Here is a 24,198-nt window from a genome sequence, read left to right on the forward strand (position 1 = left end):
CGAAACTACTACTCAGTTATTTACCTACAGGCTGCCACTACTGAAATAGCTCTCATATATGGGGGAAGACCTCTGGCTACAGGGTCTACTTGTTGCCTGTAATAGCCAAGGAGGTCAGTGTTGACCTTCATGCCTTTCTATATGCACTCCTAAGTCATTCATCTCCTTGTGGAGCAAAAGTAAAAGGGAAGCTGCCTCTTAGCATGTCCTGAATTAGGGGGAGGGCTTTCCTGGTGGCTCATTGGTAAAGAATTCACCTGCCAATGCAGGAGACACAGGGTTCCATCCCTGAGTTGGGAAGATACCCTGGAGAAGGAAATAGCAACCCACTCCAGTATTCTTGCCAGGGAAAATTCCATGGGCAAAGGATCCTGGCAGGCTATGGTCGATTGGGTTGCAGTGTCCAAAGAGTTGGACATGACTTAGTGAGTGAGCTTGCAGGCAAAGCAGGGGGACCGAGAAGTTGCTTTTCAGGTTCCAGAAAGCCACAGAGACATTTTCTCCCCAGTCTATGAGTCTGGTGTTTGCATGGTTGTGGCCTCCTGTGTTTATTTAGGTTGACAAAACAGAAACATCTGTGTTTTGATATAGCAAAACTACTGAGTATATGAATCATTTCTGATAAGAAATAGAAAAATATAGGGTTTTGGCTTACAATTTTTATTTAAGCCAAATATTCCTGAAAGTGTAGATATATGAACTATTTTAAATATTGTTGAATGGAAGCTTCCCTAAGAGAACCTATGTTAACTAGATAGATTATATATAATACTGGTACTCCAAAAGTAAATTCTAGATGATCTCCCAAACTAGAGTAAATAATAAAGGCAGAATCACATCCATTTGTGCTAGTACAGACTCAAAGTCACATTTCTTTTCCACCAAAATGACCATATCTTTAAATAGTTTAATATGACTTCTAATACTTAAACCAACAATGCAGGTATTCATTTACTGTTTACTCTCAAAGGGTGGTTTAAATTATTGTCTCTGAAAATATCTTCCAGAGACCTATTTTTGTCAATAACAGAATATTTTCCTTATGTGCATGCATGCTAAGTTACTTCATTGTGTCCAAATCTTGGCAGACCTATGGACTGTAGCCCACCAGTCTCGTCTGTCCATGGGAGTTCTCCAGGCATGCATACTGGAATGGATTGCTATGCCCTCTTCCAGGGGATCTTCCCAAACCAGGGATCAAACCCATGTCTCCTGTATTGCAGGTGAATTCTTTACCACTGAGCCACCAGGTTTCCATGAACCTAGTGAAAGAAGACAAATCCTGGTTATAATAAATTTTATTGCCAAACTCTCCAAAACTGTAAAATTACTTGGCATTTATATAGAGCTTTACAATCTTCCAAATGCATGTAGAGAGAAGTATGTGCTGCTTTAGGATTTTAATAAGGAGACTAAGATAATAAGAAAAACAGAGTTATATGGTAACAAACAAGAAATAAAAAGAAAATCTAAAGAAATTTTTGATATTTTTGGTTGAAGAATGAGTTTGCAAATAGTGGCATTATCTTCAAGAAACAGAAGAAATAAACTAGAATAAAAGTTAAGAAAATTTGCCCTTGTTTTAAGAGTTGAATGAAGTTTTAGTTTCCCAAAAGTGATAATAAAGCATAGATGAAGCGATAGAATAGAATCCTATTTTAAGAAATAAGTGCATTCTTTGTGAAATAATAATGTGGTGAATTAGTAAAATTAGTGCTTTTTCCATAATAACTTTTCTATGTAGGCCCTGAAGCTTTTGTTTATTAGAATTGTAACTAAATTAACAACAAAAAATCAAATCATATTTTCACATTTTATTTATAACAAAAAATACATGTTTTACAAAGGAAAACATTTAGAATCATAATTAAAGCTGCATTAGAAAATCTTAATTAAAAGTCTACTGATACTTGCAGAGAATTTGCCCATATCTCCTTTTTTTTTCTTTAGCCTTTTCTTTACCTTTTTAAATGAGATATACACAGAAAAGATTACTGTAATATATGCACCATTGAATAGTTATAATGTGAACATCCATATAAACACTGTTCAGGTGCATTAGAGAATCTTAATCAAGGGTCTAGTGACACTTGCAGAGAATTTGCCCATATCTCCTTTTTTTTTTAAGCTCTGCATAGTTTTCTACTTTGCTAAGTTAGTACCGGTTGTTTAAAAGATCTAGTTTTTGACACCGTTTAGCTCACTGAGGTGTAGTGAACCTGTCTTTTTCTGTGTGGGCTTTGGATGTCTCTGTATCTTGCTTGCTCTTTAAAAAAAAAAAAAAAAAAACTGAAGGATAATTGCTTTTCAGAATTTTGCTGCTTTCTGTCAAACCTCAAGATTAATCAGCTATAGGTATACACATATATCCGTCCCTTTTGAGACTCCCTTCCATATCCCATCCCATCCTGCCCCTCTGGGTAGACACAGAGCCCTTGTTTGTATTTCCTGAACCATACAGCAAATTCCAGTTGGCTATCTATTTACATATGGTAATTTAAGTTTCCGTGTTACTCTTTCTATACATCTCATCCTCTCCTCCCCTCTCCCCATGTCCCTGTCTATTCTCTATGTCTGTTTCTCCATTGCTGCCCTGTAAATAAATTCTTCAGTACCACTTTTCTAGATTCTGTATATATGTGTTAGAATACGGTATTTATCTTTCTCTTTCTGACTCACATCATTCTGTAAATAGGTTCTAGGTTCATCCATCTCATTAAAACTGACTCAAATGCATTCCTTTTTATGGCTGAATAATATTCCATTGTGTGTATATGTATCACACTTCTTTATCCATTCATCTGATGATGGATATCTAGGTCCCTTCCATGTTCTACCTATTGTAAATAGTGTTGCAATGAACAATGGGATACATGTGTCTCTTTCAATTTTGATTTCCTCAGGATATATGCTAGGAGTGTGACTGCTGGGTTATATGGTGGTTTTATCCCTAGTTTTTTAGGAATCCCCATACCATCTTCCATAGTGGCTGTATCAATTTAATTCCCTCCAACAGTGTAAGATTATTCCCTTTTTCTCTACACCCTCTCCAGTATTTATTGTTTATAGACTTTTTGATGAGGGCCATTCTGACCACTGCAAGGTGATTGTAGTTTTGATTTGCATTTGTCTAATAATGAGCTGGGGGCAGGAGGAGAAGGGGATGACAGAGGATGAGATCGCTGGATGGCATCACCAACTCGATGGACATGAGTTTGAGTGAACTCCGGGAGTTGGTGATGGACAGGGAGGCCTGCTATGCTGTGATTCATGGGGTCTCAAAGAGTTGGACATGACTGAGCCACTGAACTGAACTGAACTGAATAATGAGCAATGTTTAGCACCTTTTCATGTGTTTGTTAGCCGTCTGTATGTCTTCTTTGGAGAAATATCTGTTTAGGTCTTTTTTCCACTTTCTAATTGGGTTGTTTGTTTGTCTGGTATTGAGTTGTATGAGTTGCTTATATATTTTGGAAATTAATCCTTTGTCAGTTGCTTCATTTGCTACTATTTTCTCCCATTCTGAGGGTTAACTTTTCACCTTGCTTATAGTTTCCTTTGCTGTGCAAAAACTTCTAAGTTTAATCAGGTCCCACTTGTTTACTTTTGTTTTTATTTCTTTTACTCTAGGAGGTGGATCATAGAAAATCTTGCTTTGATTTATGTCATCGAGTGTTTTGCCTGTGTTTTCTTCTAAATGTTTTATAGTTTCTGGTCTTACATTTAGGTCTATAATCCATTTTGAATTTATCTTTGTGTGTTGTGTTAGGAAGTGTTCTAATTTCATTCTTTTACATGTAGCTGTCCAGTTTTTCCAGCACCCTTTATTGAAGAGGTTTTATTGCCCTTTATTGCCCCATTGTATACTCTTGCATCCTTTGTCAAAAATAAGATACCCTTAAGTGCATGGGTTTATTTCTGGGCTTTCCATCTTGTTCCACTGGTCTATATTTCTGTTTTTGTGTACAGTATCATACTATCTTGATGATGGTAGCTTTGTAGTGTAGTCTGAGGTCAGGAAGGTTGATTCTTTCAGCTCCATTCTTCTTTCTCAAGACTGCTTTGGTTATTCAGGGTGTTCTTTGTTTCCACATGAGTTGTGAATTTTTTTGTTCTAGTTCTGTGAAAAATGCCATTGATAATTTGATAGAGATCACATTGAATCTATAGACTGCATTTGGTAATATAGTCATTTCTACAATATTGATTCTTTCCACCCAGGAACTTTGAATATCTCTCCATCTGTTTATGTTGTCTGTGATTCCTTTCATTAGTGTCATAATTTTCTGTGTACAGTTCTGTGTACAGTTCTATCCTTAGGTAGCTTTATTCCTAGATATTTAATTATTTTTGTTGCAAAGGTGAATAGGATTGACTCCTTAATTTCTCTTTCTGATTTTTCATTGTTAGTATATAGAAACAGAAATGATTTCTGTGTATTGATTTTGTATCCTGGAACTTTGCTAAATTCACTGATGAGCTCTAGTAATTTTCTGATACTATCTTTAGAGTTTTCTATGTACAGTATCATATCATGTGCAAACAGTGAGATTTTTTCTTCTTTTCCTATCTGGATACCTTTTATTTCTTTTTCTTCTCTGATTGCTGTAGCTAGGACTTCCAGAACTGTGTTGAATAATAGTGGTGAAAGTGGATACCTTTGTCTTGTTTCTGATCTTAGGGGGAATGCTTTCAGTTTTTCACCACTGAGAATAATGTTTGCTGCAGGCTTATCATATATGCCCTTTACTATGTTGAAGTAGGCTCCTTCTATGCCCATTTTTTGAAGAGTTTTAATCATAAATGGGTGCTGAATTTTGCCAAAGGCTTTTTCTGCATCTATTGAGATTATCATGTGTTTTTTATCTTTCAATTTGTTAAATGATGTATCTCATTGATTGACTTGTGTATATTGAAGAATCTTTGCATCTCTGTAATAAACCCAACTTGATCATGATGTATGAGCTTTATGGTCTGTTGTTGAATTCTGTGTGCTAAAATTTTGTTGAGGATTTTTGCATATATGTTCATCAATTTTATTGGCCTGTAGTTTTCTTTTTGTGTATGTTGTCTTTGTCTGGTTCTGGTATCAGGCTGATGGTGGCCTCGTAGAATGAATTTGGAAGTGTTCCTTCCTCTGCATTTTTTTTGAAAGAGCTTTAGGAGGGTAGGCATTAGCTCTTCTCTAAATGTTTGATGGAATTCTCCTGTGAAGCCATCTGGTCCTGGGCTTTTGTTTTTTGGGAGATTTTTTATCACAGTTTCAATTTCAGTGCTTGTAATTGTGATGTTTATAATTTCTATTTCTTCCTGGTTCAGTCTTGGAAGATTGAACTTTTCTAAAAGTCTGTCCATTTCTTCCAGGTTACCTATTTTATTGCCATATAGTTGTTCAAAATAGTCTCTTATAATACTTTGTATTTCTGCATTGTCTATTGTAACCTCTTCTTTTTCATTTCTAATTGTATTAATTTGATTCTTCTTTCTTTTTTTCTTGATGAGTCTTACTAAATTTTTGTCAGTTTTGTTTATCTTCTCAAAAAACTCTTTCAGTTTTATTAATATTTATTATTGTTTCTTTAATTTCTTTTTCATTTATTTCTGTTTGGATGTTTATGATTTCTTTCTTTCTACTAATTTTGGGGGGTTTTGTTCTTATTTTTCCAGTTGTTTTAGATATAAACCTAGGCTGTCAATTCGATGTTTTTCTTGTTTCTTAAGGTAGGGTTGTATTGCTGTAAACTTTCCTCTTAGAACTGCCTTTGCTGCATCCCATAGGTTTTGAGTTGTAGTGTTTTCATTGTTATTTGTTTCTAGAATTTTTTTATTTCCCCTTTGTTTTCTTCAGTAACCTGTTTGTTATTTAGAAACGTGTTGTTTAATCTCCATGTGTTCATGTTTCTTACAGTTTTTTTGTTCTAATTGATACCTAGCGTCATAGTGTTGTGGTCAGAGACGATGGTTGATACAATTTCAGTTTTCTTAAATTTACTGAGGTTTGATTTGTGACTGAAGATGTGGTCTATCTTGGAGAATGTTCCATGTTCACTTGAGATGGTGTATTCTTCATTTGGATGGAATGTCCTGAAGATATCAATGAGACTCACCTTATCTACTGTATCATTTAAGACTTGTGCTTCCTTATAAATGTTTTGTTTTGATGATCTGTCCATTGAGTGGAGTGGTAAATTCTTCTACTATTATTGTGTTACTATCCATTTCTCCTTTTATGTCTGTTAGTGTTTGTCCTATGTATTGATGTGCTCCTATGTTGGGTACATAGATATTTACAATTGTTATGTCTTACTCTTGAATCAATCCTTTGATCATTATGTAGTGTCTGTCTTTATCTCTTGGAATCTTCTTTATTTTAAGGTCTATTTTGTCTGATTCAAGGATTGCTCCTCCAGCTTTCTTTTGCTTCCCATTTGCATGGAATATATTTTTCCATCCTCTCACTTTCAGTGTATTTGTGTCTTTAGGTCTGAAGTGGGTTTCTTGTAGACAGCATATATATGGGTCTTTTTTTATATCCATTCAGCCAGTCTATATCTTTGGTTGGAGCATTTAATCCATTTACATTTAAAGTAACTATTGATATATATGTTCCTGTTGCCATTTTCTAATTGTTTGGGGTTGATTTTATAGATCTTTTTTATTCTGTTGTATTTCTTGACTATGTAATTCCTTTAACATTTGTTGTAAAGCTGGTTTTAGTGGTACTGAATTCTCTTAACTTTTGCTTGTCTGAAAAACTTTTGATTTCTACATCAGTTTTGAGTGAGATCCTTGTTGGATACAGTAATCTTGGTTGTAGATTTTTCCCTTTCAATACTTTAAATATATCCTGCCATTTTCTTCTGGCCTGCAGAGTTTTTGCTAAAAGATCAACTGTTAAGATTACAGAATTCCCCTTGTATGTTACTTGTTCCTTCTCCCTTGCTGCTTTTAATATTATTTCTTTGTGTTTAGTCTTTATTAGTTTGATTAGTATGTGTCTTGGTATGGTTCTCCTTGGGCTTGTACTGTATGGGACTCTTTGGGCCTCTTGGACTTGATTAACTATTTTTTATTTCATTTTGGGTAAATTTTCAACTATAATTTCTACAAAAAAAAATTTTCACATCCTTTCTTTTTCTCTTTTTCTTCTGAGAACCTTATAATTCAAATGTTGGTGCATTTGATATGGTCCCAGAGGACTCTGAGACTGTCCTCAGCTCTTTTCATTCTTTTTGCTTTATTCTGCTCTTCAGAAAGTATTCCACTTTTTTATTTTCCAGTTCACTGAATTCATTCTTCTGCTTCAGATATTCCGCTATTGATTCCTTCTAGAGTATTTTTAATTTCAGTAATTGTGTTGTCTCTGTATGTCTATCCTATAATTCTTCTAAGTCTTTGTTAATTGATTCTTGTATTTTCTCCATTTTGTTTTCAAGGTTTTTGATCATCTTTACTATCATTATTCTGAATTCTTTTTCAAGTAATTTGTCTATTTCCTCTTCATTTATTTGGACTTCTGTGTCTCTAGTTTGTTCCTTCATTTGTGTAGTATTTCTCTGCCTTTTAATTTTTTTTTTTTTAAGTTACTGTGTTTGAGGTCTCTTTTTCCCAGGTTTCAAGAAAAGTTGAATTTATTCCTTGAAGAAGGTTGAATTCTTTCTTCCTTTTGGTTTCTGCCCTTCTAAGTTTGCTCCAGTGATTTGTGTGAACTTTGTAAAGGGTGAGATTTGTGCTGAGTTTTTTTTTTTGTTTCTTTGTTTTTCCTCTGATGGGCAAGGCTGAGTGAGGTGATAATCTTGTCTGCTAATGATTGGGTTTGTATTTTTGCTTTGTTTGTTGTTTAGATCCTGCACAGAGTATTACTATTGGTTGGGTGATGCTAGGTCTTATATTCAAGTGGTTTCCTTTGTGTGAGTTCTCACTATTTGACTCTCCCTAGGGTTAGTTCTCTAACTAATTTAGGGGGCTAGATATGATAGATAGAGTGCCTGGTGAATTATGGATGGAGGTTTGTGACATTTTACAGGAGAGAGAGATCTATACCATCCCCATGGAAAAGAAATGCAGAAAAGAAAAATGGCTGTCTGGGGAGGCCTTACAAATAGCTGTGAAAAGAAGAGAAGTGAAAAGCAAAGAAGAAAAGGAAAGATATAAGCATTTGAATGCAGAGTTCCAAAGAATAGCAAGAAGAGATAAGAAAGCCTTCCTCAGTGATCAATGCAAAGAAATAGAGGAAAAGAACAGAATGGGAAAGACTGCTTCCCTGGTAGTGCAGAAGTTAAAGCGTATGCCTGCAATGTGGGAGACGTGGGTTCAATCCCTGGGTCGGGAAGACCCCCTGGAGAAGGAAATGGCAACCCATTCCAGTATTCTTGCCTGGAGAATCCTATGGACGGAGGAGCTTGGTGGACTACAGTCCATGGGTCGCAAAGAGTCGGACACGACTGAGCGACTTCACTTTCACTTTCACTTCACTTTCAAGAAAATTAGAGATACTAAGGGAACATTTCATGCACAGATGGGCTCAATTAAAGACAGAAATGGTATGGACCTAACAGAAGCAGAAGATATTAAGAAGAGGTGGCAAGAATACACAGAAGAACTGTACAAAAAAGAGCTTCATGACCAAGATAATCACGATGGTGTGATTACTCACCTGAAGCCAGACATTCTGGAATGTGAAGTCAAGTGAGCCTTAGAAAGCATCATTATGAACAAAGCTAGTTGAGATGATGGAATTCCAGTTGAGCTATTTCAAATCCTGAAAAATGATTCTGTGAAACTGCTACACTCAAATTGCCAGCAAATTTGGAAAACTCAGCAGTGGCCACAGGACCAGAAAAGGTCAGTTTTCATTCCAATCCCAAAGAAAGGCAATGCCAAAGAATGCTCAAACTACCACACAATTGCACTCATCTCACATGCTAGTAAAGTAATGCTCAAAATTCTCCAAGCTGGACTTCAGCAATACGTGAACCATGAACTTCCAGATGTTCAAGCTGGTTTTAGAAAAGGCAGAGGAACCAGAGATCAAATTGCCAACATCTGCTGGATCATTGAAAAAGCAAGAAAGTTCCAGAAAAAAAACATCTATTTCTGCTGTATTGACTATGCCAAAGCCTTTGACTGTGTGGATGACAATAAACTGGAAAATTCTGAGAGAGATGGAAATACCAAACCACCTGACCTGCCTCTTAAGAAACCTATATGCAAGTCAGGAAGACCTGTTAGAACTGGACATGGAACAACAGACTGGTTCCAAATAGGAAAAGGAGTATGTCAAGGCTGTATATTGTCACCCTGCTTATTTAATTTATATGCAGAGTACATCATGAGAAATGCTGGGCTGGAAGAAGCACAAGCTGTAATCAAGATTGCCGGGAGAAATATCAATAACGTCAGATATGCAGATGACACCACCCTTATGGCTGAAAGTGAAGAAGAACTAAAAAGCCTCTTGATGAAAGTGAAATTGGAGAGCAAAAAAGTTGGCTTAAAGCTCAACATTCAGAAAACGAAGATCATGGCATCTGGTCCCATCACTTCATAGCAAATAGATGGGGAAACAGTGGAAACAGTGTCAGACTTTATTTTTGGGGGGCTCCAAAATCACTCCAGATGGTGATTGCAGCCATGAAATTAAAAGAGGCTCACTCCTTGGAAGAAAAGTTATGATCAACCCAGACAACATATTAAAAAGCAGAGACATTACTTTGCCAACTAAGGTCCGTCTAGTCAAGGCTATGGTTTTTCCAGTGGTCATGTATGGATGTGAGAGTTGGACTGTGAAGAAGGCTGAGCTCCAAAGAATTGATGCTTTTGAACTGTGTTGTTGGAGAAGACTTTTGAGAGTCCCTTGAACTGCAAGGAGATCCAACCAGTCCATTCTGAAGGAGATCAGCCCAGTGATTTCTTTGGAGGGAATGTTGCTAAGCTGAAACTCCAGTACTTTGGCCACCTCATGTGAAGAGTTGACTCATTGGAAAAGACTCTGATGCTGGGAGGGATTGGGGGCAGGAAGAGAAGGGGACGACAGAGGATGAGATGGCTGGATGGCATCACTGACTCGATGGACATGCGTCTGGGTGAACCCCTGGAGTTGGTTATGGACAAGGAGGCCTGGAGTGCTGCTATTCATGGGATCTCCAAGAGTCGGACACGACTGAGTTTGAACTGAACTTAACTAAACTGAGGGTTAGTTCTCTGGTAGTCTAGGGTCTTGAAGTCAGTGCTCCCACTCCAAAGGCTCGGGCTTGATCTCTATTCAGAAATGAAGATGCCCCAAGTGGATTTTTATGGCTTTAATTGAGGTTAAAATAAATATCCAAAACCGAGAAATCACAGGTGAACCCCAGACAAATGGTACTTATAAAATCAGGCAAATAGTAATTAAAAAAATGGAATATACACATTTACTTATGCACCCATGAGCAAAATGAAAACAATCCAACAAAAATAATGTATAGTAGATTGACCCAGCAAAGAAAGGAAATCAAAAATTATATTTACCAGTTAAGAACAAAACTAACTTAAGCACAAACTGGAAAACAATACTGAAGTGAGGTGTTAAGTAGGGAATAAAGCAATGAAAACAAGACTAATAAATACTTTGACAGGAAAGGAAAAAAAAAGAAAAGAAATAATAGATATGCAAAGTTAAATACAGGTAGGTGAAGATTTATATGCATTAAAGATTAACTGCAAGGGGAAAAGAACAGTAGGAAAAGCAAACAAAGGAATAAACGTAGAAACATATAATAGGTTTTTAAAAGTTAAAAATTGAAATTATAAAAAAGAGAAAAGTTAAAAAAAAAGGAAGAATAAAGAAAAAAATCAATCAATAAATAAAACTCCACAGAAATGCACATGCCCAATGTAGATGCAGAGATTTATAACAGTAGAAAGTATGACTGAATATACACATATACATATACACCCATAAGCAACATCAAAACAATCCAACAAAAATAAAGTACAGTAGATTGACCTGGAGAACAAAGGAAACCAAAAATTATATCTACTAGAACAAAACTAATTAAAGCACAAGCTGGAAAACAAAACTAAAGCAAGGTACCAATTGGGGAATAAAGCAATGAACATAAAACTAACAAATATGTTGAGCGGAATGGAGAGAAAGAAAGCATAGATATGCAAAGTTAAATAGTGGTAGTTAAAGAAGGTTTACATAAGCTAAAGATTAACTGCAAGGGGAAAAGCACACTAGGAAAAGCAAACAAAGGGATAAATGTAGAAAATATAATAATAAGTTTAAAAAATTAAAAATGAAAAAAAGAGAGGTAAAAAAGGAGGAAAACTCCTTAGAACTGTAAAATCCCAACTTAGAGGCAGAGGTTTATGACAACAATAAAAAAATGTGCCTGAGAAAAAAAGTAAAAAATGCTAAAAACTTAATTGAATTTCTTAGTACCAATAAAATTGACAACTACAACAGAAGGGGAAGAAAGGAAAAAAAAACAAATCCAAAAGAATCTACTGAACACAGTCAAAAATTAAGAATAATAAATGTTTTTTTTTTTTTTTTTCTTTTTAAGTCACTGCTGTCAGTGTTCTTTCCCTTGCTGGAAGTCACAGTCCACCTTATCTCCCTAGGATGCCCTCCAGCACTCTGCTGATCTCTGGATCTGCTGTGGAGGCAGCTCAGATTCTAATCTGGTCCTACTCCTATGTGTTCTAGGCTTCCCTGGTGACTCAGAGGATAAAGTGAGTTCCCACAGTTGGGACAACCTGGGTTTGATCCTTGGATTGGGAAGATCCCCCAGAGAAGAAAATGGCAACCCACTCTGGTACTCTTGCCTGGAATATCCCACGGTCGGGGAAGCCTGGTAGGCTACAGTCCATTGGGTCGCAAAGTGTCGGACACGACTGAACAACTTAATTTTCACTTTCTGTGTGTTCTTTCCTCCAATGTACACATCAATCAGAGCTAGTGCCTTGTTTTTTTTTTTTTTTTTTTTTGTGGGAGCTCTCAATGGGCTTTTATATATTCCATTGACAGAGTCTGTTTATTTGATCATGTGGATTTAATCTGCAGCTTGTGCAGCTGGTGGGAGGGTTTTGTGTGTTCTTGCTTAGCCCCACTGCCCCTGAGTTTCAAATGTGGTTTTATTTCCATCTCTACATGTTGGTCGTCCACTGGAGTTTAGCTCCTGAGGCTGCCCTGGAGTGCTTGGGCTTGCTCCTCAGGGGGCCTGGTGTGGAGGTGCTGCTGCTGCTGCTTGGGTCACAGTGATTCTGGCAGCACCAGGAGCTCAGGGGGGTTGGCAGCTAGGGAAGCATGAAATATAATGTTCTAGAAGGGTATGGCAACCAGTATTGGCCAATACACTCCAGTATTCTTGTCTGGAGAACCCCCTCTCTGACAAAGAAGCCTGGCAGGCCACAGTCCACAGGATTGCAAAGAGCTGGACACATCTAAAGTGACCCTATGTGACCCAGAGACACAAGATATTTTTTGCCTGTGGTGGCTCCGCCCCAGTGAGGTGGTCCAGCTGCTTGGCTTGTGGGGACCCTGGCGACGCCAAGTGTGCAGGGACACAGACTGCCTCTGGTGCAGGAGTCATGGCCTTTTCAGAGTCTTTTTTCCAGCCTCTTGTAGCTGGCGGTCAGAAGGCCTTTTCAGCCAGTCATTCTCTATAACACTGCCTGTTCAGGAACTTAGAGGGCTCCCTTGCCTGGGGTCCTTCTCTGTTCAGCATGTCCGGCACATAGAGGGGCCTCCCTTGGCTGGGGTCCTACACTTTTTGTAGATTGGCATGTCAGGCACTTAAAGGGGTACCCTTGGTAGGGTCCCATTCTGTAGTTCAGTGCATCAGGCATTTGATGGGCCAGTCTCTCTATTATTCAGCCTTCTATGCTGGTGTGTGAGGGGAGAGAGGCTATGGTGATGGCTCTGCCCTCTACATGTGACTCAGCAGTATCACCTTGCTTCCATGGCTGTCCAGCTTTTCTCCACAGGCATTTCTCACCACAGACTCATCCCTCACATCCCCTCGATCTGTCTCTCTGCAGTCAATAGCAGCCCTTGCCCTGAGATTGCTCCACAATTCCTAAGCTCCACCTCTCAGCCACTGCCCCTTCCAGGAGACCAGCGTTCCTATCAGGGTTATGTATGGCTGCTGCAAGGACTGTCTGATTCTCATTCCATTTAGGCTGCCACAGATCATCTGTTTTACTCTTAGCCTTAAATGTGGCTCCTCTGACTCAGACAGTTGCCCTACTGTGGGGATTGAACTCCTGCTTCAGTTTTGCCTCCTGCTGATGGCAGTTCCAGTCCTACTAACACTCTTGTTTTTTCCCCTATTTCCTTCATCTTTACGTGGTTCTATATATTCTTTTCCACTGGTTAGGTATTCTTGTCTGCTCTCAGCTAGTGTTCTGCATGCATTTCTGTGTCTGAAGGTGTATTCCTGATGTTTCCATGGGAAGAAGGTACATTCCTGATGTACTCCATGTCCACCTACTCCTTCGACATCTTGTTCTCTCCTACTCTTGTAATTTTTTACTGTGACTTCTCATAGTACTCAGAATTAATGGAACAGGACTGTTTTTAAATGAGTATGTCCCTAACATTTTTGTTAACTCATTCACCAAGAAACTGGCAATAAGGTGGAATTTATTCAAAGTGAACTTGAGAAGCTGAGTATATGTAGCAATTGAGAGCTTTCCAGGTAGTGCTAGTGAAGAAGAATCTGCCTGTCAATTCAAGAGACACAAGAGCCATAGTTTCAATCCCTGGGTCAGAAAGCGCCCCTGGAGAAGGAAATGGCAACCCACTCCAGCATTCTTACCTGGAGAATCCCATGGACAGAGGAATCTGGTGGGCTACAGTCCATGGGGTCACAAATAGTTGGACATGACTGAATACACATGCCTGGCATAGCAACGGAAAAAAATCTTATAGTAAAAATTTAGTTTAGGTATTAATCTGGTACAAAAATAAAAATGTAGAGCTTTTGATGAATCACTGGACATCTTCAGTTTGGGGAAATCAAAATAAATGCTCGTTCACATTTATTTCTTCTATTTAACTTGCTACCCCACGATGGCATCTTTTCTTTGAGGGTAATTGCTGCTCTTGTTAGCTTTGCTAGCTTTCCTACATCTGGAGCCAAGTCTTTCCAGCAGTGCTTAATCCCTTCAAGGAGAGAGAAATGTCTGATCTTCTATAAGCTTATTTCTATTGAAAAGCTCTAATAAATTAGTTTCTAAATACATATATTATATATATATATATATATATATGTCTTAATGGCTCTAAGTGCTAACCTGGTAAAATTTTAAAAATTAATAAAAGTTTCAACCTTCTTATCTATGTATAAAGTGCTTTGTTGAGTAACAACAATCTCTATTTTAAGAAGACCAGAGCAGTATAAATGAGGATCTGTGTACATGTGTGCTAAGCCACTTCAGTCATGCCCAACTCTGTAACCCCATGGACTGTAGCCTGCCAGGCTCCTGCCATGCTATTTTTTAATAGCAAAAAATCACAAAAATTGTAGACCAAGACTAAATTACATAACTACTGTATATAAATTATATAACCACTATTCCAGCAGGCACATAAATTGACTTAAATAATGAAAATAATGATATTGATACTGCCTAGGTTTACTGAGTTAAACTGTGGAGTTATGTACTGTTACTATTCTCAGATGCATTTTATTTTTAATAAAACATTACACAAACACAATTTATAAAGTTTGATGAACTCCACTTATAATGAACTCTCCCATCTTGCGTCCTAGTCTAAGTGGTTAATTTTTTGTAATAAATATCATCTGTTTTTCATTACCAAAATGTTCTATAGTAGCTTTTAAACAGTTGTGATGCAAGATGTAATGCAAAAGTTCACAAGCTAGGAACTGAAAGCAAAAGAACCCATCCAAAGTTATTTTTAGCTTCTTTATAGGGAAGACTGGCAACAGAAATATCTGCTTTTACCCAATTCCCTTTTAACACAATTTGAGTCTAATAATTCCATCTGCTAAAAGGTATGAAACCAGAAGTGTTAGTCGCTCAGTCATGTCCGACTCTTTGCAAATCCATGGACTATAGCTCACCAGACTCCTCTGACCATGGAATTCTCCAGACAAGAATACTTGAGCGGGTAGCCATTCCTTTCTCCAGGGGATCTTCTGGACCCAGGGATCGAATTCAGGTCTCCCACTTTGCATAAGGATGCTTTACCATGTGAACCACCAGGGAAGCTAAAAGTCATAGTATTTTCAATATTATCTTCAAATTTAAACTGACTTTGTGGCTATCTTTATGACATTAAGCTTCTAATCTATTCTTTTTGCAGTATATTCACATCATAAGTAGCAAATCACACTTATATGAATGTTCATAATGATAACCTGACCAAGGAGATCACTGACTGATCTTGCTGTAGTCATTGACAGCATATATTATAGCAGGATTCAAAATATTTTGCCCTGCAATCTTTCACAGATGTTTATTCAAATAGAGATTTCTCCAGATGTAGGCAACATCAAGAAAACAAGATATGAGGAATATGATAGTTCTAGAAATATCATTCAATATGAGCAAATAGTGTAGCTCGGGACAGCGAAGCTAGGATTATGCATTAGAAATTACTGTGAAGGGAATTTGGTTCTTTATTAGCATAAGTTACTGGCCATTCAGTTAATCAACTGTGAAGTAGGTTGTCTGCAATGGCTGCTGCAGAGAAAGTTCCACATTGGCTAGTGTCTGCCAGCATTGACAATCCACATAGGGGATTGAAACCTGAAATTTAGGTGAAAGATTTAGGTCTGCTTTTGTGAACTGTGTGACCATTCAGAAGTTTCTTGACAACTCTTATACATAATGCCTTCAGATGGGAAATGACTATGGTACATGCTTCTCTCCACCAAAGTGATTGTCCAGTGGCAATGATTTACATAAAAGATTATGAAAATACGATTTCCTTATTAGACTCTCAAGTGCTATTTCAAATCTTTGACATTAAGCCTCTAAGATGCTTATGTTCAAGTTATAAGAAAATGCTTTTGCCAACAGATTCAACAGAGTTATCTTAAATTAATCTGCCCTGTTGTATAATAAGCAAGTTGTTGTCATATTTACTCGGAGATTTGAAAAATGAAGTTTATAAAGATTTTACCATTTGTCAAACATTTTTTAGCCAGTAAGTGTTTGAACTGTAATTTGAATGTAGTCTTTTTGATGTGAAAGTTCATACCCCTTTTCCCATGATGTTTTTTGCAAAGTAATTCTTCTCAAGTTACAAATAGAGGACAGAAGGGGGTGCATTTGTTTTTGCTAAAAAGAAAATGAGTTTATTTCTCTAAAAAACTTATGTAATTAGAGATGGAGAACTCAGGGTGAAGTCTAAAATTTCTGAGTGCCTTTAGAGCAAAGTAATTGTAGGGGCAAATACAGCTCTCCTGGAGCCTTCCCATCACTTTCCAGCATCTTAGCACTGATCATAGATAACTATGGCATTACAACATATTGGTGAAGAAATGGAGAAGGTTTAGGGTGAACAGCATCCAGGACTGTGGTAATTAATTTCATATTATTAGTGAGAACTAGATTTTTCAGTCATTAAATAGTTCAGTTAAATATGGCACAGAGATAACAAGTTAGATTTATTTCAGTGACATTACAAGTAACACAAGGAAATCAGAATCATTATATAATTGTGTTTTATTTTTTACCTCAAACAAAATTAAGCTCTATCCACAAGTTAATGAAATTTAACTCTTTCCAAAACTTAAATCCACATTTAAGCTTTTGCAAATGACTTTATAAACCAAGATTCATGCAATCTGCTTATAACACCTGTGGTTTTTGGTCATAAATAGGGGATATGGAGAAAGTTGAATCGGATATAAATGCAAAACTGGGAAAAATTAACTGTGAGAGTTCAAACAGAAGCTAAGGAATGCTTGAAGCACAGGTAGTGAGAGTGGAGAGAAGGATTGAAAGAGAAACAATAGGAATCAGTGATCTGATTTAGGTCAAAAGTGGGATCAAATTAAGTTAATAAAATAAATACTTTGATGAAAAAAGAAAATTGTGCCACTTATGTCATTTACAAAAGAGACAAAGAGGAGATTGTGAGAGAGGAAATTTTTATGTGTAGGTGAGGGGATGTTGATGAAATAATGATATCAAATTTGCATATAGCATATTTGAGATAGTTGGGAGAAATTCAGGTAGAAAAAAAAAAATCAATGCATGTGTGCTTTGGAGACAAATGTTGACTGGATAGGTATATTTTTATAGTGATGGTTTAGTCATTAAGTCAGGTCTGACTTTTGTGACCCCACTGCATGTAGCCTGGTAGGCTCCACTGTTCATGAGATTTCTCAGACAAGAATACTGGAGTGGGTTACCATTTCCTTCTCCAGGGGATCTTCCCATCCCAGGGATGGAATCTGGGTCTCCTGCAATACAAAGTGGATTCTTTACCAACTGAGCCACCAGGGAAGACAATATATATATCTACCTCTCAAATATTGAATGAGGATGTAAAGGAGCTGATAAAGAGTCCACCTGCAATGCAGGAGACCCGAGTTCAATTCCTGGGTTGGGAAGATCCCCTGGAGAAGGGAAAGTCTACCCACTCCAGTGTTCTGGCCTGGAGAATTCCATGGACTGTGTAGTCCATGGGGTAGCAAAGAGTACGACATGACTGAGCAACTTTCACTTTCACTTCAGTGTCAACAGAATTACATTTTAATAGAGAATCCACTTCCCTGGTGGTTCAAATGGTAAAACATCTGCCTACAATGCGGGAGACCCCAGTTCAATCCCTGGGTTGGGAAGATCCCCTGGAGAAGGAAATGGCAACCCACTCCAGTATTCTCGCCTGGAGAATCCCATGGACAGAGGAGCCTTGTGGGCTACACGACTGAGTGACTTCACACACTCACACACACAGAGAATCCACAGCATTCAGAACTAAATGTCAGCTATCAATTCATAATAGACACTTTATTACATTTTATCCTAATTCTATGCATGTGAATCAGGCATTTATTATTTTAAAATATTTTAAAGCTATTTAGGATGAGATGGTTGGATGGCATCACTGACTCGATGGACGTGAGTCTGAGTGAACTCCGGGAGTTGGTGATGGACAGGGAGGCCTGGCGTGCTGGGATTCATGGGGTCGCAAAGAGTTGGACACGACTGAGTGACTGAACTGAACTGAACTGAACTGAAAGCTATTTTAAAAATGTCTCATTAGAATTAGGATAAAATCAAATAAACTTTCTATTTTGAATTGGTAGCCTACGTTTAGTTCTGAGTACTGTGAATTGTCTATTAAAATTGTAATTCAGCTGCTATTACACCCTTATTTAATATTTGAGAGGTAGATACACATTTTTTCTGTATTTGTTTCCAAAACATTTTCTCTCCCCTCATTTTATTATATACTTTATTTCATTTTATATTTCAACATGCTTTTTGAGAACAAAAAAAATTATAAAGAAAATATATCTGTATTAAATATTAACCAAAAATAAATATAAAAAGATAATTTGAACATTTCTATGGAAAAAATATAGACAGTATTTTTTAATGAGAGGAGAAAAAGACTTCATCTCTGTTTTCAGTGACCTCAAATCATACTCTGGTCTCTTCCCTAGGTGGGACTTATCTGCCTTTTGACCTTGGTTATATTCATGTCATTCTCTATCCTGTGGCACAGTCAACTGCCTAGTGAAAGTGTTCCTAGGAGCTATCCTCAAACAATCTCATATGTGGAAATGTTCATCACAGGGTCACTTTCTAGGAAACTTGACCTAAAATGGTTATTGTGAAAAGTGACTGTAGGAGGCAGATTCTAAAATGAGATTTTGAAGCTGGATTACCTCTTAGCTCCATGAAAAAGTGAAATATTTCACTATGGTCAGATGAAGTACTGATAACTCCTCAAATGTTGGGATAGCAAAATTATTAAAGTTTCACTGATGACAAATTGAAATGGGATGTCATTGGAAGGAAATGCAGCCAGTGAAGTGCTTGCCTGCTGAGGATAAAGGAATCTATAATGTAATTCACTATAGTCAAAGGAATAGTCAATGTCCTAGCATCAGGTGGTAGAGAATTATATGGAATTATAGTTTCAATATTTATGCTCAAGCAGGAGATAAAATAAAATTTGACAGATGAGAATTTATTAATAAAGGTACATTTCCCTGTAATAACAGAATTTAATATACTGACAGGTCCCCTAGGACAGGATGCTATTAAGCTACTTGTTTGGCATTTGGCAGAGAAGGCAATGGCACCCTACTCCAGTACTCTTGCCTGGAAAATCCCATGGATGGAGGAGCCTAGTGGGCTGTAGTCCATGGGGTCGCTAAGAGTTGGATACCACTGAGCGACTTCACTTTCACTTTTCACTTTCATGCATTGGAGAAGGAAATGGCAACCCACTCCAGTGTTCTTGTCTGGAGAGTCCCAGGGACGAGGGAGCCTGGTGGGCTGCCATCCATGGGGTTGCACAGAGTCAGACACGACTGAAGCAACTTAGCAGCAGTAGCAGCAGCAGTTGGCATTCGGAAGCATGTAAAAAATGATGGTCCATTACTAAATGAAGAGGAAATGTTAAAACTGATATATTAAATGGTGGAAGAATGGATTAAAAGGATCAACATATTGGGTGCTGAAGTGGGTATACTAGGTAATGCAGAAAACTGCCCCATGTTCCAGTGTGTGGAGGGCATTCTATTTAAGAAACCGATGACATACAATATTGAGATGAGCAGTGTAGACTAGGGTTGGTGGTACTGTGGAGTAGGAAATGTTAATAATCCAGAATTAGACTCTTCCAAATCAATGGGGATATAGAAATAAAAAAACAATAAGAGCCAGCTTTTTTTTTAACACTTAATTATAATGAGCTGCAACGGTTAAGTGGAAGTCAGAGAGGCCTGGCTAACTCACAGAGAGCTGTGAAGATGGTTTTAAACACTGTGTTCCTAGGAGAAAGAGAAATAAATAGCCAACAAGAATGTTATTTGATCTGTACAGCTAAAAGAAATGAAGGAAAAATAATTTGATGGCTGTAATATCAAGATCTTTGTCCAATTTTTTTTTTTGAGCCAATTCTCACAGGGAAATACATTAACTGCAATTAAGACTGGGTTCCAATGAGAAAGAGACTTTTGGAATACAATGACAATTGTACAGTGCAGTGATTTCCCCATATTCTGGGTATAGTTCTACCTTTCCTATAAAATGTTTGACTCCTCAGGATGCAATTCCATATAATATTAGATTATATCAGATAACCAATTCACTTTACCACATAGGAGGGAGGCAGTGTTTACCGATACATGGAATCCATTGCATGTATCAGTCACATACTGTGAAGCTGTTGGCCACTAAGAGTACATGAATTAGGAAGCAAAGGATGCGTTTACAAATGGGCCCAACAGTGACCCACATGGAGAATTTTGCTTCTCTTGTGCAGAGTTTTAGGCACAATGAATATGGAGATCCAGCAACCAGCACCTAAGATTCTTTGCCTGAGGGCTTTCACAATCTGCTCTAGCTGTTAGGATTTTGTCTTCCTACCCAGAGAAGGATTTCTCCTCCCATAGACAAAGTTAAGGGTTCCATTCAGCTTAAAACTATGACACATGACATACTGACTTCTGGGCTCCTCTTGCCAAGAGATAAGGAGGCAATGAAAAGTATTACCATATTGTCAGGACTAATTAACCCAGATCACCAGGATGAAGTTGGGTAGCTATTATTTCATGGTGGTGGGAAGGAACACATTTGAAATACAGGTGATATGATTATGTGTCACTTCATAATTCTCTGCTCAGTGAGTGTTAATGGAAAATATAACAGAAGTGTTTCTCATTACCTCACAGACATAATCAAACATATACTCCACAGTTGAAAAAAATCTCCATTGACCTACACAATACATCACTTACTTTATTATTCACATACACAAATATATATATAGGAACATATTGGACAGCAAAAAGTAATCTTAATGCACTGAGTGAAGATGGGAAAATGTGGGAGAAGAAGCCATTATGCTCATGTGGAAATACCTTTTCACAAAAATATTAGCTTGTGTGAGAAGAGTGAAAATGTTCCCATTTTGATATCTGCGCAGGGATGGCAATGATAGAGTGAACCTTAGTAGGTTCCAACCTTAGTAGGGTCCAGCACAATTCAGTGGGGTTCTTGACATGTTTTTTTCTGCGTCAGCACAGAAGATTGACGAGCTATCTGGCAGCCTTACCTAAAACTCAGTAAGTCGCTCAGTAATTCCCCTTGAAATGTTGACTGCCTCAGCCAACCCTTTGCCAGAGAGCAGTGACTTTACTCTCAGGGGATTTGGAGTCAGTAGTAGCATATGGACCCTCCAGGACAGAACATGTAAGCAAGAGCATTGCTGGGCAATGCTGCCCCAACCATGGGGAAAGATCACTGTCCTACTGGACTGGATGGGCTGGTATATACAGAGGCACTTGGAGAAAATTATTTATATTTTAGTAGTCACATTTTAATGTTGAAATTATATTCTGGCTATCATACAATTACTGCTGTACAAGTAAGATTTTACTTAAAAGGAAGATTTTATTTAAAGAAAGATTTTATTTAAAAATCAATGATGCTTTCAAAGCATTTTATGAAAACAAAAGAACTTCCACATCAGGAAGGTAAGGTGTTGTTGTTCAGCCACCCAACAACTGTCTGAGTCTTTGTAACCCCATGGACTGTAGCATACCAGGCCTCCCTGTCCCTCACCATCTCCTGGAGTTTGTCCAACTTCCTGTTCATTGCATTGATGACACTATACAGCCATCTCATTCTCTGATGCCCTCTTCTCCTTCTGCCCTCAATCCTTCCTAGCATTGGGGACTTTTCTAATGAGTCATCTATTCACATAAGATGACCAAAATACTAGAACTTCAGCTTCAGCATCAGTCCTTCCAGTGAATATTCAGGGTTGACCTCCCTTAAGATTGATTGGTTTGATCTCTCCTTGCTGTCCATGGGACTTTCAGGAGTCTTCAACAGTTCGAAGGCATCAATTATTTGGCATTCTGTATTCTTTACAGTCCAGCTCTCACAACTGTATGTGACCACTGGCTTGACTATACCATAGCCTTGACTATACAGAGTAATATCTCTGCTTTTCAGCACCCTGTCTAGATTTGTCATCACTTTCCTGTCAAGAAGCAGTCGTCCACTGGTTTCATGGCTGCAGTCACCGTCTGCAGTGATTTTGGAGCCCAAGAAGAGGAAATCTGTCATTATTTCCACCTTTTCCCCTTCTATATGCCATGCAGTAATGCCATCATCTGAGTTGTTTTTAATACTTAGTCCTAAGCTGGCTCTTTCACTCTCATCCTTTACTCTCATCAAGAGGCTCTTTATTTCTTCTTTGCTTTCTGCATTAGAGTGGTATCATCTGCATATCTGAGGTTGTTGATGTTTCTCATGGCTATCTTGATTCCAGCTTGTAACAATTAAGAAGGATCACCATCTTACTAGGCTGGTAAGCCCATCTTACTGATGGGTTAGTATACATGGTGACATCTGGAAAAATTATTTATATTTTAGTAGTCACATTTTAATGTTGAAATTACATTCTGGCTATCATTCAATTACTGCCATACAATATACTAAAGGAAGATTTTCTTAAAAAATCAATAGCAATTTAAAAACTTTTTTCTGAAAAAAAAAGAACTTCCATATCAGGGAGGTCAGGTATGTTTTGCATATATTCTTAGTGAACTATAAATAGAGCAACATATTTGCTACATGGATCCTATAATTTGATTTATATATATATTTCAGTTTCTTTATTAAAATAAACATTAGAAAGAGAAATCACATTTGGGAACTGAGGTAAAACACAAAAAAGATAGACTTTTATTTTTAAAATATTTTTTTCAGTAGGTTCTTATTGGTTATCTATTTTAAATATAAGTGTATACATGTCAATCTCAAATTCCCAGTCTATCCCTTTTCTCCATCCTTCCCTCCAGCAACCACAAACTCATTTGCTAAGTCTGTGAATGTTTCTCTTTTGTAAATAAGTTCATTTGTATAATTTTTTTAGATCCTGCATGTAAGAGATATCATGTAATAAATGTCTTTCTCTGTCTGATTTACTTCACTTAGTATGATAATCTCCAGGTCCATTCATGTTGCTGCAAATGACTGTTTCATTCTTTTAAATGGCTGAATGATACTCTATTGTATATATGTATCACATCTTCTTTATCCATTCATCTGTCAATGGACATTTAGGTTACTTGCATGTCTTGGCTATTGTAATAGTGCTGCAATAAATATTGGAGTGCATGTATCCTTTTGAAACATGTTTTTCTCTGGATATATGCCCAGGAGTGGGATTACTGGGTCATATGGTAACTCTATTTTTAGGTTTTCAAGGAATCTCCATATTGTTCTCCATAGTGGCTACACCAATTTATATTACCACTAACAGCATAGGAATGTTTCTTTCTCTCCACATCCTCTTCAGCATGTATTGTTTATAGATTTTTCTGATGGCCATTCTGACTTGTGTGAGGTGTTATTTCACTGTAGCTTTGACTTCCATTTCTCCAATAATTAGTGATGTTGAACATCTTTTCATGTGCCTCTTGGCCATCTGTATGTCTTCTTTGGAGAAATATATATTCAGCTCTGCTGCCCATTTTTTTGATTGAACTGTTTGTTTTTTGGATATTGAGCCAAATGAACTGTTTGTAAATTTTGGAGATTAATCCCTTGTCGGTAGTATCATTTGCTAATATTTTCTCTCATTCTGAGAGATATCTTTTAATTCTATTTGGGTTTCCTTTGCTGTACAAAAGTTTTGAGTTTAATAAGTTCTCATTTGTTTGTTTTTGCTTTTATTTCCATTACTCTGGGAGACGGATCAAAAAAGATACTGCTGCAATCTATGTCAAAGGGTGTTCTGCCTACATTTTTCTCTAAGAGTTTTATAGTATCTGGTCTTACATTAGGGTTTTTAACCCATTTTTGAGTTTATTTTTGTGTATGGTGTTAAAGAATGTTCTAGTTTCATTTTTCATATGTAGCTATCCAGTTTTCCTAGCACCGTTTATTGAAGAGACTGTCTTTTCTCCATTGTATAGTCTTGCCTCCTTTGTTATAGGTTAATTGACCATAGGTGTGTGTGTAGGGAGGAGGGAT

The sequence above is a fragment of the Capricornis sumatraensis genome, chromosome 1, assembly GCF_032405125.1.
Source record: "Capricornis sumatraensis isolate serow.1 chromosome 1, serow.2, whole genome shotgun sequence".
NCBI lineage: Eukaryota > Metazoa > Chordata > Mammalia > Artiodactyla > Bovidae > Capricornis > Capricornis sumatraensis.